Source organism: Choloepus didactylus (genome assembly GCF_015220235.1).
Source record: "Choloepus didactylus isolate mChoDid1 chromosome 13 unlocalized genomic scaffold, mChoDid1.pri SUPER_13_unloc1, whole genome shotgun sequence".
In the NCBI taxonomy this organism is placed as follows: Eukaryota; Metazoa; Chordata; class Mammalia; order Pilosa; family Megalonychidae; genus Choloepus; species Choloepus didactylus.
Window position 1 is genome coordinate 2147872 of NW_023637588.1, and position 20413 is coordinate 2168284.

The 20413-nt window shown below is 34.0% G+C and overlaps 1 pseudogene; it reads left to right on the plus strand.

The window, feature by feature from the left end:
• Positions 1-11126: 11126 nt before the first annotated feature.
• On the plus strand, positions 11127-19803 carry LOC119524795 (annotated as a pseudogene).
• The last annotated feature ends 610 nt before the right edge of the window (positions 19804-20413 follow it).

The window sequence follows — 20413 nt, forward strand, 5'->3', positions numbered from 1 at the left end:
CAAACTATAACAATTATTGAATTAAGTATGAATGGAAAAAAATGCTATTATTAAAAACAAGATAATCAGTGTGACTAAAACAACAATGCCCAACTATAGACAGTTTATAAGAAACCCAACTTGATATAACATCAAAGATAAGCTGAAAATTAAAGGAGTGAAAGAATTATGTAGAAAAGAAAACAAATGTGCATAAATGATCAGACAAAATATTACAAGAGATGAAGTGGGCCTTGTCCGACTAACAAATTCAATGACAATTTTATATGACAATATAACAGTACTTAATTTCTATTTACATAAGGAGATACCTTCAAAATATACAATGAATGAAATTGAGAAAACTGAATTGAGAAAAAGAGAGGTCCTCAAACGTACTTGAATATATTTACAGACACATCTCTCCAAGAGAAATAGAAACAGGTAAAATTTGATAATGCTATATAAGATTAAACAACTCTTTTAACAAAGTGAAATAATTTATATTCTAAAACAGTGTCCAGTATTATTTTCAACTGTACCTGGAGCATATAGAAAATAGATCAGTAGCCCGAACACTACACCAATACTCAACAGATTTCAGAGCATTAAAATCACACAAGGCACACTCTCATAGCCAAAAGTAAATGAACCAAATATGCAAAACAATAAAGGATCTAAATATTTCCCAAATGTTTAGAAATCATGGAGCACATTTCTATAATAAAAATTGAGTAAAAGAGATAATACAATGGAATTTAGAAAGCATTATCAACCAAATGATAGTGAAAATTCACCATACACAAATTCTTGGGATGCCACTAAACAGTGTTGAGAGGGATTTATAAATTTAAATGTATACTTGGGAAAAGAAAAAGGATGAAAAATGAAAGAACAAAGACCCATCTAAAGGAGATAAATAAAAAGAGCAAATAAGATGCAAAAAAGAATTGAAGGAAGGAGATGATTTTAAAAAGAGGATAAACTAATAAAATACATATATAGTCTCCATAGAAAAAATCAACAGATATAAAAGTTGGTTCTTTGAAACAATTGATAATGTCAATAAACCATGTGATGGTTAAATTCATGTGTCAACTTGGCAAGGTTATGGTGTCCTGTTGTTTGGGCAAACAAGCACTGGCCTAATTGTTACTGTGAGGATATTCATAGATTTAAATCATCAGTAAGTTGATTACAAATGGCTGATTATAATTAGAATCAAAAGAGTCAATTACCTTCTGCAGTGAAAGAAGTATCATCCAATCAGTTGAGTACCTCTAAAGGAGAACTGATTATTTCAGCAGTCAGAAGGAAGAATTTCCATCTCTACTTTAGCTAGCCAGCTTCTCCTGGGGGATTCATGGAAACCTTCACTTGTGTTCCCAGCTTGCAGCCTGCCCTAAGGAACTAATCAGACTCACCAATCTCCACATTCTCATGAGACAAATCCTATAATAACTCTCACAATATTTACATAATATGTAGATAGATAGGCAGATAGATAGAGAGATAGACAGACAGATAGATAGATAGATAGATAGATAGATAGATAGATAGATAAACTATTGGCTCTGTTTCCATGGAGAATCCGGACTAATACAAATCACTCTCAAAATGACTAAAAAAATAGACAGACTACCAATATCAAGTAATAAAGATTAGATATTACTACAGAATTTACAGAAATTATGCAAATTCTACAAAAATAAAATGAAAATCCTCAACATGCTAAGTTGATATGAAAAGAAGTTGAAATCCCAAGTAGTTTCACGTGTATTAGAATTTTGAACCCACAGTTAAATATCTACCCACAAATACACTGAAACCTTCATGGCTTCACTAGCAAATTGGCAAATCATTTCAAAAAATAAATGACAGAATAACATAAACGTTACACAGATTAAGAAAGAGGAATATTCTCCAAACATGTTTTATCATAATTACACAATAAAATTACATGGAACAATGTATAGAAGAACATATGTGGAAAAAAATCCCTAGCCAATAAACAAATTGAATGTAATGAAAGATAAAATGATAATGCATTATGATCTAGTATGTAATTTTTGAAATGCCATACTGAAAAACATTTAAAAGGTAATCTTTAACATCTTCTTGACCAAAAGATGGATGCAAAATGAAATGAAATAAAGCTTCAGTGGCTGAGAGTTTTCTAACAGAGTCGAGAGGTCACTCTGTTGGACATTCTTACACACTGTATAGATAACACTTTTAGGCTTTAGTGTACTGAAATAGCTAGAAGTAAATACCTGAAACTATCAAACTCCAACCCAGTAGCCTTAACTCTTGGAGATGATTGTATAACAATGTAGATTACAAGGGGTGACAGTGTGATTGTGAAAACCTTGTGGATTGCACTCCCTTTATCCAGTTTATGGATGGATGAGTAGAAAAATGGGGACAAAACTAAATGAAAAATAGGGTGGGATGGGGGGATGATTTGGTTGTTCTTTTTTATTTTTATTTTTTATTCTTATTCTGATACATTCTAGTGTAAGGAAAATGTCAAAAATAGATTGGGATGATGAATGCACAGCTATGTGATGGTACTGTGTACAGTTGATTGTATGCCATGGATGATTGTATGGTATTTGAATATATCTCAATAAAACTGAACTAAAAGAAAACAAAAGGTAATCTTTAACCTCTACTACAGAATAAAGGAGAAAAAATATTAAATATTCACATTATAAAAGAAAAAAATTGATAAAGACAAAATTAAAAACACTCATGAAATGAAAAGTGAAGGAAAAGTTTTTAATATGATAAAAAAGTGTACAATCCCACTTCTAAGAATATATTCAAAGAGAGTGAAAGAGTAGCAAACAGTGACTTGTACACCAATATTCATAGAAGCATTATTAAGAGCCAAAACCTAGATACAGCCCAAATGTTCATAAAAAATTAATCTATAAACAAAATGTGGTTCATACCATAATGGAAAGTTATTTTTCCTTAAGAAAAAAATATTAAACTTATGAGATATGCTGCAAGATGGAATAACCTTAAAAATATACTCAGTGAGAAAAAAGACAAAATAACATGGTATCATATATAAGAGACAAAAAATTGTATAAATTATCAGAGGTAGAAAGCAGATTAGAGGTTATTGGAGGTGGGATTGATGGAGAAGGGTGAAATATTTGTGTTTGTTTGTAAAAAACAAAAACAAAATCCAAAAACAATTTTATTAGGGAATTTCAAGGAAAAGTATAAGAGGACATATCTGAAAATATTCTTACCAAAATAAAGCAAATTGATTCTAATGAAATATATAAATATGAATAATACATCATGATCAAGTTGTATTTATCTTTGGAAAGGAATATTGGAAACTCATAAATAATGTCTTTAATCACTGTTACAGAACAAAAGGGAAAAATAACATCTTCATAACGAATGAATGAAAACGTTGAAAAAGTCAAAATTTACTCAAAGTAAAATGACTAATCAAACTGAAATCAAAGAGATCAGAAATGCCTACACATAACTTTTACCATTCAAATTATTTTTATCTGAACCAAGGAACTAAATGCATTGAGATAATGTTGGTTTTTTAATAGGAATTCTCACTGTAAACTATACAAGCTTAGGGACCAGAGAGTAAATAGATTTTTTTTTTTTGCCAAACTCTCTATCTGAACTCAGAAGCTAAAATGGTTCAGTATTTTCCATTAACTATGTAATAAATAGCAAATCTTTGGTCCACAATTAATGTTCTTTTGTTTCAGTGTGTAAAATAGAATTGAAAAAAAAATTAGTTGTGGTGATGGATGCACTGCTGTATGATGGTACCAGAGGCAATTGATTGTTTGATTGTACACTTTGGATCTTTGGATAATTGTATGGCATGTGAACAATCTCATTAAATAAAAAAATTTAAAAAAAATCAAAGGGATCAAACATATATGAAAGGACGCTCAAAACTCAAAATGAGATATCATCTTATATGTACTCAGATGGCCATTATCAACAAAACAAAAAAAACTGCAAGTGTTGGAGAGGATGTGGAGAAAGAGATCACTTACTTACTGTTTGTGGGAATACAGAATGTTGCATCCACTCTGGAAGGGAGTTTGGTGGTTCCTCAGGAAGCTTAGTATAGAAGGCTAGGATGCAAATGTACATTGGTAAACCAATGTTTATAGTGGTGTTATTCACGATTGCCAAGAGACGGAAAGAGCCCAAATGTCCATCAATGGATGAGTGGATAAACAAACTGTGTATATACATATGATAGCATATTATGCAGCTGTAAGACAACATAAAAAATGTGTATAACAATGTGGATGAAACTTGAGGACACTATTTTGAGTGAAATTAGACAAAAAACAAGGACAGATACTGTATGGTCTAACCAATATGAACTAACTATAATGAGCAAACTCTGAAAGCTCAAGCTAAGAACACAAGTTATCAGGAGATAGAGGGTAGAGATTGGGCATTTAACGCTGAAGGAGTACAAAATATTTAACAGGATTGATTGTAAACATCCAGAAATGGATAGCACAATACAATGTGATGGCAGTACAATATTGCAAGTATAGTGAACAAAACTGAGTGTGAGTATGGTTGAAAGAGGAAGGCTAGGGGCATGTATGACACCAGAAGGAAAGATAGAGGATAAAACTGGGCCTATATAAGTTAGCAAAGCCTAGAGTGGACAATAATGGTGATTAAACATAGAAATATAAGAAAGTTTTTACATGAGAAGGAACAAATGAATTTCATAATTGCAAGGTGTTGAGAGTGGGAGGGTATATGGGGAAAAATACAATCAATGAAAATTAGGGTGTATAGTAACAATAACATTGTAAAATTCTTTCAATATTTGTAATAAGGGCAATACAAAATGTTCCTCAGCACTGGTCAACAGAGGGGGATATAAGGGAGGGGTATTGGATTCTTGTTATTGTTTCCTTTTCTTTTCTTTTATTTTTATTCTTCTTTTATATTTTATCTTTTTTTCTCCTCTTGCTTTTTTTTGTGTGTGGAAGCAATGGAAATATTTTCATATAGATTGTGGTGGTGAAAGCATAATCAAGTGATTATACCAGTAGCTATTGATTGTTCACTCAGGATAGATTTCATGGTGTGAAAAAAAAAAACAGTTTAAAAAAGAAACAGAAAGATACAAGTGCTTGAGAAGATGTGGAGAGAGATATATACCTATTCACTGTTGGTAGGGCAGTAAAACAGTGCAGCCCCTATGCAGAGCAGTGTGGTGGTTCCACAGGAGGCTGGGTATAGGGTTTCCATTTGATTTTTAGCCCCTTTATTTGGTATATGCTTCAAAGAACTGAAAGCAGGAACAAGAATAGATATTTACATACTGGTGCTTATGGCTGCAGTATTCACCATTTGCGGTATTCATCATTTGCAGTGATTGGAGGTGGCCTAAGGGCCCACTGACAGGTGAACAGAAAGGCAAACTGATGTGTACAACTGAATATTGAATGGCAGCAAGGAGTGAAGTTATGTGTCATGCAACTAGGTGAATGAAACTTGAGGACATTATGTTGAGTGAAATAAACCAGAAATGAAAGGAAAGATATTGTATGGCCTCATTAATACAAACTAACTATAAAGAGCAAACGCTGAGAAATGAAATTGAGAGCATAGGTAACAGGATGTAGAATACGGAGAGAGTTTCAGCAATCACCAATGCAAGAGTGCCGAGTGTTCAACAAGGCTTGTTGTATAAGGCCATATATTGTAAACTCATACCACAGTCACGTCTATTCCTGAGTTTTGACTATTATTTAAGAGAGTTTTATTTGGTACTAAATTTATATTTTCTGTAGCAGGCTTTCTAACATAAGTCAGATGGTCAGTTTATTTAAACAACATGGTTGCATGGAACCTAGAATGGGGAATGATATCTTGTTATTCTGATCAGGTTAATATGATACCCAATACACCTCAGAGTACTTTGAGCAGAAAATAAAAATGTATTTACAGAAGTCCTATTAAGGGACAGCAGGAAAATGTGGATATATTAAACTTCCTTACTTAGGGAATTCTTGATACTCCCACAAGGATTAGGGAATTCTGATTTAACAAATCAAGCCCTTGATCTTGAAACTTATTGTTGAAAGGAGAAGCTAAGCCTACTTGCAATTATGCCTAAAAGTTACCTGCAGACAACCTCTCATGTTGCTCAGATGTGGCATCTGTCAGTCAACACTGCAAATAAACTCACCACCCTCCCCCCTACATGAGACATGACTCCAAGGGGTATATGTCTCCTTGGCAATGAGGGAGAGGACTCTCAGTCATGAGTCTGTCCCTGGCATCATGCGATTGAGAATACTCTCTCAACCAAAATAGAGAAAAGAAATGAAAGTAAATAAAGTTTCAGTGGCTGAGAGATCTCAAATCGAGTTGAGGGGTCAATCTGGAGGTGATTCTTATGCATTAGATACATATTCCTTTTTAGGTTCTAGGGTATGAGAATAGCTAGAGGGAAATACCTGAATCTGTTGAATGGTATTCCAGTAGAGTTTTTCCTGATGATAATTGTATAACTATATACCTTTTATCATGTGACAGTATGATAGTGAAAACTTGGTGACTGACACTCCCTTTGACCAGTGTATGGGCAGAAGAGTAATAAAATAATGACAAAAATATATAAATAATATGGGTGATAAGAGGCAGAGTATGGTTTGGATGTTCTTTTCATTTTTTAATTTTTATGTATTTTTAATATTTTTCTTTATTTTGGAGTAATGAAAATGCTCAGAGGTTAATTGTAATGAATACACGATTGTATGATGATACTGTGTGCCATTAATTGTATACTTTGGATGGATTATATGGTATGTGAGTATACTCAATAAAATTGCATTTAAAGAAATTAAAAGCAAAGTGAATATCTTTATTATTATAGACATTATTTACAAAAAGTCATAAGTTCCTTTTCTGTAGGATAAATATATTCCTATAGGACTACTTCTCCCATATACAATTGCTATAGATTCTCAATAAAATAAATACCCACCTGAAGGCACTATAGAGCAACCATAAAAGAAATAGATTGTTTTTGGATTTTGGTACTTGAAGGAATGGGAGGAAACTGAGTGAGTTTCTCAATTTTACATCATAGTATAAGGGCAGATTTACACCTACACCTTATACAGAAAATACAATACAGCAATTAAAAGAATCAAAAAGTATAATATAAATAAATAAACACATGAAAATCCAAAACTAAGTGGATTAATATCAGTCCTTATGCTGAGTGAAAAATGCCAGTCTCTAAAGGGTATATATTTTAGGATTCCAATTTTATAATATTTTTATTTTTTACTTTATTAGAGATGTGGGTTTACAGAACAATCGTGCATAAAACACAGGATTCCCGTACACCATCTCACCATCAGCACTTGCATTGGGGTGGAAAATTTGTTACAATTGATGATAGCACTTTTTGTTATTCTACCACTTTTCAACAGTAGTTGCATTTGTTACAATTGAAAGGTTATTAAAGTAGTACTATTAACTATTGTCCATAGTTTGTACCAGAGTATTTCCCTTATATTCCCAACTTATTTTTTTCATGCATGTCTTTGTTACTTTTCTACCCATATACTGGATAAAGGGGGTGTCAATGCCAAGGATTTTACAATCACTTGGTTACAAGGTAAAAGCTATATAGTTATACAATCATTACCAAAGATCAAGGCTATTGGATTACAATACAACATTTTCAGATATTTCCTTCTGGCTACCCTAATAAACTAGAAACTAAAAGGAAATTCTATGTAATGAGTCAGTAGTCATAATTATTTATTGAATTCTGACTTCTTCATTAAAACTCCTCCCTCTCATGTGATCATTCTCTCAACCTTCAATGATATCTGGGCAATGAAAATTCTAATGTCTTCTTGCTAAAAATTGCTGTTGACATTATGCAGTAGAGGAGTGAAGCTGACTGATGTTCTTGGAGAAACCTCTGGATTTCAGGGCTTATCTGGTATAGGGACAATCTGGTGGCTTTAAGTTTTTAAACATTAACTTAATCAGTAAAACTTTTATGGAGTCTTAGATAGAGCCCATTGTATTCTTTAGGGTTTTCAGAAATACTGTTTGTTGGGGCTTGGCATGTGGTGGCAAATTGCAATATCTGGCTGAAGCTTGCAGAAGACTAACCTCCAGAAGGAACTCTTGACTCTATCTAAAATCTTTTACTCTGTGAAACTTCATTTTGTTCATTTCTTTTCCCTTTTTTGGTCAAGATAGCTTTGTCAATGTCACAATGCCAGGGCCAGGCTAATCCCTGGGAGTCATGTGTCATGTTTCCAGAAGCCTTGTACCCCCATGAGTCATGTCCCACATAGGAGGGAGTGTGTGAGTTTATTTGAAGAGTTTGACTTAGAGAGAGAAGCCCCATGTGAGCAACAGAAGATGTTCTCTGCACTGACTCTTAGACATAATTATAAGTAGGCTTAGCATTGTCATTACAGAAATAATTCTCATAAGGGCAAGCCTCAAGATCAAGGACTTGTCTTACTGAATTGGGAGTCCCTAATGCTTGAGGGATTATTAGCAGTTCCCCAGGTGTGGAAGTTTATTATTTCTATATTTTTTCTCTAGTCACTTAAGGGACTTTGGAACTACCTGTTTTATTTTCTGTCCAAAATACTCTGCAATGTATCATGGTATTACATTAACCTGTACAGAATAACAAGATCTCATTCTCTATTTTGTGTTCCATGTAATTAGGTTGTTTAAATAAAATGACCAGGCAGGGTAAATTAGATAGTGTGCTACAGAGAATTAAAATTTTGGATAAAATTAACATCTCTTCCTTTTAGTCTCACAGATGTTGAAGTTTTAACATACAGAAAATATTACAGACCATACTATAATTCTCCTTTTGTTTCTGGATTATTTCACTCAACATAATGTCCTCAAGTTTTATTCACATTGTTGCTTGCCTCACTATTTCATTACTTTCTGTAGTTACACAATATTCCATCATATGTATACACCACAGTTCATTCTTCTACTAATCAGTCAATATACCGTTGGGCTGCCTGCATACATTGGCAATTGTGAATAATTCCACCATAAAAATCAGTGTTCCAATGTCTACTTTTATCCATACTTTCAGTTCTTCTGGGCACATACTTAGGAACTGGATTGCCAGATAACATGGCAACTCCATACCCAGCTTCTTGAGGAACCACCACCTTACCCTCCAGAGGGACTGCACAACTCTACTTCCCCACCAACAGTGAATAGGAATACCACTTTCTCCACATCTCCTCCAACACTTGCAGTTTTTGCTAATTTTTTTTAAAACACTTTTATCCACACAGCATACAATCCATCGTATATGCAATCAATGACTTCTGGTATAATCACATAGTTATGCATTCACCACTGCAGTATATATAAGAACATGCCTATTTCTTCCAAAAAGAAGGAAGAAGAAAAGAATTTACATTTAGCTTTGGTATATTGCCTTCGTTAAAATTAATGAAAAATAATTCAATGTTACTGTTAATTATAGATCTTAGTTTACATCAATTGTATTTTTTCCAAATACCTTCCCATTTTTACCATCTTGTAATGGGGATATACATTGTTGTCATTCATGTAAAAACTTTCTTGTATTTGTACAATTAACCACCATCATTGTCCACTCTAGGTTTTGCTAAGTTATACAGTCATGTTTTTATCCTCTAGCTTGCCTTCTGGTGACATAAACATCTCTAGCATTCCTGTTTCCAACCATACTCACACTCAGCTTGTTTAATCACACTTACAGTATTGTTCTACCATCACACAGTATTGTTCTCTCCATTTATGAATGTTTATAATAAATATTATTGAACATTTGTACTCCTTAAGCATTACTTGCCAAATTTCTGCCCTCTTTCTATATCCTGATAACCTATGATCTCTCATTTAATGCTCAGAGATTGCTCATTATAGTTAGTCCATATTAGTGAGACCACACAATATTGTTACTTTGTTTCTAGCTTATTTTGCTCAACGTAATGTCCACAAGTTTCCTTCACATTGTTACATGTGTCATGACTTTAATCCATCTTACAGCAGCATAATATTCCATCATATATACATATGACAATTAGTTTATCAACTTATCAGTTGACAGACATTTGGGCTATTTCCATCTGTTGACAATTGTGAATAATGCCAGTATCAACATTGGTGTGCAAATGTATGTGTCCTTACTTTCAGTTCTTCCAAGTATACACCTAGTGTTTTGGTTTGTTAAACCTGCTGAAATGCAATGTACTAGGAATGAGTTGTCATTTTCAATGGAGCTTTATTAGGTTACAAATTTACAGTTTTAATGCCATATAAAAGTCCAAATTAAGGCATCAAGAGGAAAATACTTTGAGGAAAGGCTGCTGGAAACTGGGTTTTCCTCTGTCACATGGTAAGTCACATTGCAATGTCTGCTGGATTTTCTCTCCTGAGTTCTGGTTTCAATCTCTCTCTCTCTCTCTCAGCTCATATGGGTAATTGTTTGTTTCTTCCAGGATGTTTCTCTCTAAGTTCTCTGGGATGTTACTGTCTTTTATCCTCTTAACAAAGGACTTCAGTAAAGTATTAAGACCAACTTTGAATAGATTGGGTCACATCTTAATTGAAATTGAAATGACCTAAGCAGAAGATCCCAACCACAATAGGTCTGCATCCACAATAACAGATTAAGAGAACATGGTCTTTTCTATGGTACAAAACAGATTCAAATCAGCACACCTAGAAAATGGTTATTGGGTAGATAGACACATAGCATGTGTTACTTTAGTTGTTTCAGGTAGGAGGTGTGGTGGGTAGACTATAACATGACTCCCAATCAACCTCATTTCTTGGTATTCATGTGTTATCACCTCTTCCTGAAGGGAGCTGAATTTAGTCATTGCTTATAACAAATAGAGTACAGCAAATAGTGATGTGATGGCACTTCTGGTATTTAGTAATACAAAGACTCTGTTCCTTGGTTACCCAGGTATTGGGGAGAGACTGGCCACCACCCTACTCTTCTAAGGGGATTGAAGGTGTGCCCCAAAGATGGCAGGGGGTCCAGCTCATACCCAGATGCTTGAAGAGAGTGGGGCCAAGAACAATATGGTCTACCAATGATTGAGGTTGGAACCCTCACCCCACTGTTTGGAGAGAGCAAGGCCACAGCACAAACCCTTGGAGAGTGTGGAACTGCTGCTCTCTCAAGCCCTGAGGATAAAACATCATTGTCATCATGTAGATGACTTTAAGACCTTAAAATCAAATGAAGTATGCCCTAAAGGTTTTCAGAACTGTTTTGGACCAGGTACACATTTTCCTTTCAAACAGGAAAAGGGAAAATTTATCTTATGACTGTCCCTCTTTTATATATTGGCAATGAGAACATTTATCTTATGACTTCCCTCTTTCATATATTGGAAGCAGATTACTTGTTCTAATTTTCACAGGTCCAAAACCAGAGGAGAATTTTGCCTGAGGATGGACCATGCCATCCTGATTTTGATAAGACTTGGCAGTTATTTATTGTTATTTAAATGATTTAAGGTTTTGTGATATTGTGATGGAATAAATGAATTTTGCGTATGATAGAACAAGTCTTTGTGGTCCAGAGTGTGGAGTGTGCTTGTTGGAAACTATTATGTACCTCAGAAAATGCCATGTACTTTTTCTCCACTCTTATGGGGCAGACATATTGTGGGTGCAACATTTTTGGTTAGGCTATATCAATTGAGATGTCACCAGCCCATTCAAGGTGGGTGTTAATCCTTCAGTGAAGTAATTTGTGAAGAGGATAAATGACAATAAAAGCCCAGAGAACTGAAAGAGACAAGTCCTGGGAGAAATAAGCAAGGAATTGAGAGAAAAAGCCATTGAAACCAGAAACTAGTAGAGAAGGACCACCAGACATTAACATCTGTCTTTCCATGTGATAGAGGAACCCTGGATGCCAGCAGCCTTTCCTCAGAGAAGGTATCTTCCTCTTGATGCCTTAAATCAGGCATGTTCATGGCTTTAGAGCTGTTCATTTGTAACCTATAAAATCTGCATTGAGAAAAACATCTCTTTCTGGTGTATTGTATTCCAGTAGCTTAAGCAAAATGAAATGGCATGATAAATTGACTGGACTTGACAGATATTTATGGATCATGACAACAGAAATATACAGATCTTTCTCAAGTGCTCATGGATCAGACTCCAGGATGACATGGTGGGTCACAAGCAAATCTCAATAAATTTTAAAAGATTTAAATAGTAAAAAGCACTCTCAGATCAAAATGGAATGAAGATGGAAATCAATAACAGTCCGAAGTCTGGAAAATTCCCATATATATGGAGGGTGAACAACATACTCTTAAACAATGAGCAGGTCAGGGAAGAAATTTCAAGAGAAATCAGTAAATATCTCAAGGGAAATGAAAACGAGAACTCAACATATCAAAACTTACGGGATGCAGCAAAAGCAGTGGGGAAATTTTATTTAAAAAGGAAGAAAGAAAAAAAATCAAGGACTTAAGCACTCACCTGGAAAAACTAGAGAAGAAAAAGCAAACAAATCCAAAAGCAAACAGAAGGAAAGAAATAACAAAGATTAGGGCAGAAATAAATGAAATTGAGAACATGAAAACAATAGACAGAATCAACAAAACCAGAAAATGGTTCTTTGAGAAAATCAAGGAAATCGATGGACCCTTACCTAGGCTGATAAACATAGACAGACTGGATGCAAATAAATAAAATCAGAAATAGAGGTGGGCATAAATACTGATCATATTAAATATGATAAAATAGAAAAATTAGATGAAATGGATCATGTTATAGAAAAGCATGGACAACCAACCTTGACTTGAAAAGAAACAGAACGTCAACAAACCAATCACAATTAAAGAAATTGAATCAGTCATCAAAAACCTCCCACAAAATAAAAATCCACACTAGCTGGTTTCACACATGAATTCTATCAAGCACTCAAAAATGAATTAGTACCAATCCTGCTCAAACTCTTCAAAAAATGTGAACAGAAGGGAAAGCTACCTAACTTATTCTATGAAGTCAACATTACCCTAATACCAAAGGCAGACAAAGACATTACAAGAAAAGAAAATTACAGACGACTCTCTTTAAGGAATACAGATGCAAAAATCCTCAACAAAATACTTGCAAATGAATTCCCACAGCATATTAAAAGGATTATACACCTTGACCAGGTATGTTTTATTCCAGGTATGCAAGGGTGGTTCAACATAAGAAAATCAATGTAATACACCACATTAATAAATAAAAGGGGAAAATCCACATGATCATCTCAATTGATGGAGAAAAGGCATTTGACAAAATTCAACATCCTTTCTTGATGAAAACATGTAAAGGACGGGAATAGAAGGAAACTTGCTCAACATGATAAAGGGATTTTAAGAAAAACCCACAGCTACATCAAACACAATGAGGAAAGGCTGAAAGCTTTCCTCTAAATTCAGGAATAAGACAAGTATGCACACATCACCAATATTATGCACCATTGTGCCAGAAGTTATAGCTAGAGCAATTAGGGAAGGAAAAGAAATAAAAGGCATCCAAATTGGAGAATTAGTCAAACTTTCACTGTTTGTAGATGACATTTTCTACATGTGAAAAATTCCAAAAAATCTATAGCAAAGCTACTACAGTTAATAAATGAATACAGGAAAGTGGCAGGATAAAAGATCAACATGCAAAAATCAAGAGTAATTCTATACACTAGTAAGAAGCAATCTGAGGAGGAATTCAAGAAAAAATTCCATTTTCAAAAGCAAGCAAAAAAATCAAATATTTAGGAATAATTTAATGAAGGGCATAAAATACCTATATACAGAAACTACAAAACTTGCTAAAAGATCTCAAGGAAGACCCAAATAAATGGGAGGACATACTGTGGTCATAGGATGGAAGAATAAATATAGTTAGGATGTCAGTTCTGCCCAAAATGATTTATAGATTAAGTGCAATACAATTTGAAATCCCAACAGCTTACTTGGAGAAATAGACAAACCAAAAATAAAATGTATTTAGAAGAGAAGGCTGCCCTGAATAGCTAAAAATATCTCAAAAGAGAAAAATGAAGTGGGAGTTCTCACACTACGTGATATTAAACATATTATAAAGCTAAAATTGTCCAAATAGCATGGTACTGGCATAAAGATAGGTATACTGACTAATGGAATTGAGTTGAATGTTCAGAAACAGACCCTCTCATCTACAGACAGTTGATCTTTGATAAGGTGGTTGAGTTACCACAACTGGGACAGAACAACTGCTTCAACAAATGGTGCTTTTAAAGCTGGACATCTGTATGCAGAAGAATTAAAGAGATCACCTATGTCACACATTAAACAAACATTAACTCAAATTGGATCAAAGACCTAAACATCAGAGCTAAGGCTGCAAAACTTTTAGAAGATAATGTAGGGAAATGTTAAAGATCTGGCAATAGGAGGTGGTTTCCTAGACTTTATACCCAAAGTGAAAGCAATGAAATAAGAATGAGATACATGGTATCTCATCAAAATTGAATGCATTTTTGCATCAATGGACTTTGTCAGGAAAGTAAAAATGCAGCTAACAAGAAGGGAGAAAATATGTGGAAACCACATACCAGATAAGTGTCTAATATCCAGAATATATAAAGAGATCCTACAAGTCAACAACAAAAAGATAAAAAGCCCAATTGAAAAATGGGTGAAAGATGTGGGCAGACACTTTTCCAAAGAGGAAATACAATTGACTTAAAACATATGAAAATTTCTCAACTTTAAAAGCTATTAGGGAAGTGCTAATCAAAACCACAAGGAGATATTATCTCATAACTACTAGAATGACTGTTATCAAAAAATAGAAAATTGCAAGTGCTGGAGAGGATGTTGAGAAAGAGGTATACTTATTCACCGTTGGTGGGAATGTAGAATGGTGCAACTGCTCTGGAAGGTTGTCTTTTGGTTCCTCAGGAAGCAAAGTACAGAATTGCCAAGTATAGAAAAGCAATTCCCTTTCTATGTATATACTTGGAAGAACTGAAGGCAGGGACATGAATGGAATTTTATACCTCAGCAATTATACTGGCATTACCCCTGTTTCCAAGAGACAAAACCAGCCCAAATCTCCATTAATTGATGAGTGAATAAACAAATTGTGGTATTTATATATGATAGAATATTATGAAGCTGTAAGACAGAATAAAATCATCATGTATGCAGCAATGTGCATAAACCTTAAGGACATTATTTTGAATGAAATTAGCTGGAAACAAAAGGACCAATAAAAAGGGGGATAAAAGTGAGCAGTATAGGATTGTTTTTGCTTTTGTTGTAGTTTCTCCCATTTATTTTTTTATTCTTTATTTTTAATTTTATCTTTTTTCTTTTCAGAAAAATGGAAATATTCTCATGTAGATTGTAGTGGTGAATGCATAGCTATGTGGGCATACTAGGAGCTATTGTTTATTCACTTAGGATGGATTGTATAGTGAGTAAAACTGTTTAAAAAATTAACAGAAAGATACAAGCACTGGAGAAGATGTGGAGAGGCAGATATACATATTCACTGTTCTAGGGAAGGAGAATGGTGCAGCCCCCTCTGGATTGCACTTTGATGGTTTCACAAGAGGCTAATTATAGAGTTGCCATATGATTCTGCAACCCAGTTATTGGGTATATACTTGTTAGAACTGAGAGCAGGGACATGAACAGGCATTTGCAAACTGGTATTTATGACAGCATTATTCACATTTTGCAATGGATGAAAGTGGCCTAGGGGTATTTCAGTGGGTGAATAGAAGGGCAAACTGTGATGTATAAATTCAACAGAATATTGAGTGGCTGCAAAAGGAATGAAGTTGTGAGAAATGCAACTAGGTGAATGAACCTTGAGGACATTGTGTTGCATGAAATAAACCAGAAATAAAAGAAAGAATATTGTAAGTCCCTATTAATATAAACTAATTATAATGAGCAAATGCTGAGAAACAAATTTGGTAGCATAGCTTATCAGGAGATAGGATTGGGCAGAGATTGGGCTATCAACAAATGCAGGAGTACAGAATGTTCAATAAGCCTTATTGTAAAGTTGTAAGCTTTTACAGCAGTCACATCTATTTCTGAGTTTTAACTATTATTTAAAAGCTTTTTATTTGGTACAAAATTTATATTCTCTGTAGCACACTATCTGATTTAACCTGCATGGTCAGTTTATTTATACATTATTTCATGGAACCTGGAATAGGGAATGAGATCTTGTTATTCTCTATGGGTTAATGTAAAACTCTGATACATCCCAGAGTATTTGGGGCAGAAATTGAAAAAGAATTTGCAAATTCCCCTTGTGGGACTGGGGGAAAATATGGAAATATTGAGTTTTCCCACCTGGGGAATTTCTGATATTCTCCCAAGCATTAGGGACTCCCAATTTACTAATCCAATCCCTCAACCTTGGGGCTTGCTTGCCCTTATTAAATTTATTACTTTAAAGGAGAAGCTAAGCCTATGCATAATTACACCTTTGTCACCCCTGAAGAACCTCTTTTATTGCTCAGATGTGCCTCCTCTCTCTCAGCCAACACTGCAGTTGAACTCACTACCCTCTCCCCTATGTGGGACATGACTCCCAGAGATGTAAGTCTCCCTGGCAATGTGGGACATGAATCTCAGGATGAGCCTGGCTCTGGCATCATGGGATGGACAATGCCTTCTTGACCAAAAGAGGGAAATGAAATATACAAAATAAAGTTTCAGTGGCTAAAATTGTTCAAATAGAGTTGAGAGGTCATTCTTGAGGTTATTCTTATGCCTTACATATATATTCCTTTTAGTTTCTAGTGTATTACAATAGCTAGAAGAAAATACCTCAAACTGTTGTACTATAATCCAGTCCACTTGATTCTTGATGGTGATTGTATAATTATACACATTTTATCATGTGACCATGTGATTATGTAAACCTTGTGACTGACAGTCCCTTTATCCAGTGTGTGGTCAGATGAATAATAAAATAAAGACAAAAAAGACATCCCCTGGCCAAAGAATTCTGGTACCTGCTGTTGATATGGTAAAATCCACTCTATGTATTCCACCAAGAATTTCAGCTTCTAGGCCCTTGTTATTTTTAAATTATCTGTGATTTTTTTCCACAAATCATTTATTGATGAATATAAAAATGTGCATAACAACTTTCTTTAAATAAACCCACTGTTAAGTGTAAATAAATCAAGGAAATAAACAAAAAGAAACCTAATGATGCTTTCTGACAGCTAAAGATCAAGTAAGGATTTCTTATCATGACAGACAAGGCTTTGCTGTGATTCTGGCCACCTCCTTCAGGAACCACTTGTGGGTATTAATTCCACACATGCTCTTTCTCTTATGTGGAGTGTTCCTTCTGCTCATTCCACAATCTCTTTCTTGATTTAGGCCTGTTCATCCTTCAAGATAGTTTGAGTGTCCCTCTAAAGAAAGAGTGTCTGACCCATCTGGATTGGGTCTCTCTCCTAAGTGGTAACATAATGCACAGTATACAACTTGGTTAGTTTTTACATTGCACAGTGCTCTAAAGTCCTTCTCTGTCTGTCTGTCTAAAATATGAGCTTCTTGATATTAGGTACTCAAGAGCACCATTGCACAGCACAGTCTATGACTCAAAAAATGTTCATTGCATGAATAAATCTGTATATTCCCCATTCACATTTGTCCACTTAATTTATTGGACTGTAGATATAAAATGCTATATTTTTCTCCATTAAATTCAATTTTATTGGTTTCAGACCCCCTTTATATGGATTTTGAGTCCTTGTTTTGACAACCATTTTTCCTAGCATTGTGTTTCCCTAGCATGAAACTTCTATGAGGACAGAGACTTGTGTCACTTTTGTTCACTGATATTTCATCAGCACATAGGGCAGTGCTGTCATTTAAATTATAAGCACTCAATAAATATCTATTTAACAAAAAAAGCTATTATATTTTGAACTTTGCCTAGTTTCAAGCAGTTGTCTATTTTGAAAATTCCATCTTAACCCATTTTATCCTAGACATTAAATTTTATTAATATAATTCTTAAATTACTCCTTCTGATTGTCTGAAAAGGTCATGCTCTCCCTTGATACACAATGAGTTTAATAATAAAGAAAGCTTTACTTGATCATCAATTTTTACCTGGTGGTCTGTGTAGGACAAGGTAACATATTTTTATAATGTGTAATAAGAATGATAGTAAATTGGTGTGCTATATCTCATTACTTAATATGTATTATTGCAAATGTTAGTCATTGAATTAAAAATTAATATAAAGCAGGAAATGTGATGAATATGTTCTTTTTTCCATTACCTGTTTATGTGGGAGAAAGAAAGAGAAATACCAAAAATCAAACATTGGGAATAATTATTGTAGAATCAAGTATAAAATTGTAAATAATTAAAGTGTAGAAAATTTTAAAACAATAAATTGAAATAAGGTGAAGATCTACTGATATTGCAATAAGTACATTTCATTATATTGCCCCAAATGCTATATTGAAACCAAAATTCATCAAAGAAAACATTTTATCATTGTGCTTTATCTAATGTACTCTTAAAAATCTAGTAATCCTGGAAAACAGCCATATAGCAAATAAAAAGTCAGCAGAGAATAGCTCAAAGAATCACTTACATTTGTACATGTGAAAAATTCTCTCACTCTCTCTCTTTCTTTGCCCTTAGAAGTGTCCTTTTCAAGGGTTTTTCATTCTTTAGCATTAGGTGGGAGATGGAAGTGGTAAAGTTGTTATGAAATTTTGTTTTTATTTCCATCTCAATTCAAGGGAAAATACTCAAAAAACATCAATCAAAATTGATTCCTATTAATAAGGCTAAAGGTTACCATTTAATTTGGTATGATTTTTAAATATGAAACATATTTTATTCTTCTAGCCATCTATATCAATGAAAAATTCTTTTTTTATGGGCCAGTCATCTACAGTATTCAGAAAAGCCATAGATGATTTTGGAAACATAAGCTAAAATGAGCTTGCCACATTTTTCTGGGATGCTGGGGAAGAGATTCTATTGAAGTATTCTCCTAAAAATAGTAACCAGATAAAATTAATAAAGATCTCATCAATGGGAATTATTTTCTCTTTCTGATTGGCCCACAACTGACAATGTTGCCTGTAGAAGTTACAATTTCCAGGGAGTTGATATTTATTAACAAATTTTGGGCAGAATTAAAATAAAGCCCATGAAGATGTGCTAAGATGACAGCTCTCATGCACATCTCATACCCAGAGACAAGTGGTTCAGCAAACCACAGCCTGCAGAATCCCGCCTGCCACCTGATTTTGTCCACCTGCAAGCTAAAAATGGGAAGCAAATAAGCAACATGTAAGATGTCATAAATGCTTAGAATTTGGACAATTGGACTTTTGAATGTATGGGAAAAAATACCTACAGAAGCTTTCAAGAACAGTATAACTAAAGAAAACTTTAAAGGGAAAAGAAAGCAGATTATTATTACAACAAAGCATTGGAGAAACTAATGTGGGAAAAACAATGGAGGAAATAAGTTCAAAGAGTGTAATCAGTTCCAGTACCAATCACAGGGACAGTTCAGCCAGTGATTGTGAACTGAGCTGAGGTGAAGAAACTTCTACCTCATCCTCCTCAGTCTTCAGCTTCCTCCACAAGCTCTTCCCCCTCCTCTGATGAAGACTCAGATTCCAGCTCCTCCAGCAGCAGTAGCACCAGCTCAGATAGTAGTTCTGTGGATGAAACACCAAAGAAGAAAAAGAAATAGAATTGATCCATCCATATTGGACTTAAGGACTGAAAACATTAAAGGGAGTCTCTAAAGGGAATTTAAAATGTGTTAGGGCCAAAAAAATTAACTGGTCAAACATTATAAAGTTCAAAAGTTTCCAAAAGGTTTTATATTTTCCATTGTAAAATCATAAAAAGTATTAATAATTGATTACATATACACTTTTATTTTAAGAGGAATTTTATTTTGTTTTTTTATCTTTAAAATATATCTCTAAAATCAAAGCTGAAATCCAGTGAATCTGTTTTCATGATGAAACTTATCTTTTTTTCCCCTGTGAAATAAATGCCATATTTTGCTATATGTTAATGGTATGCATCTTTCAGACATGTTTACACAATAATGCACAAGAATATCAGACAATGAATTTCTAATGCTTTTGGTTATGTGTTATTTTGTAAGATTTAATACCTTGCTGTTGTTAGGTTATGAGTTTTCCTACTGTTGATAAATGTGCTCTATTTTATGTTTACATTCAGAAAGCTTCCCTGACTTCTTGTCCTAAATGAAAAGTTCAAGGAACTTATTATATATTTACATCTTTTGAATTGTACAATTTTCACATTGCTTGTTGTATCTTTCATTA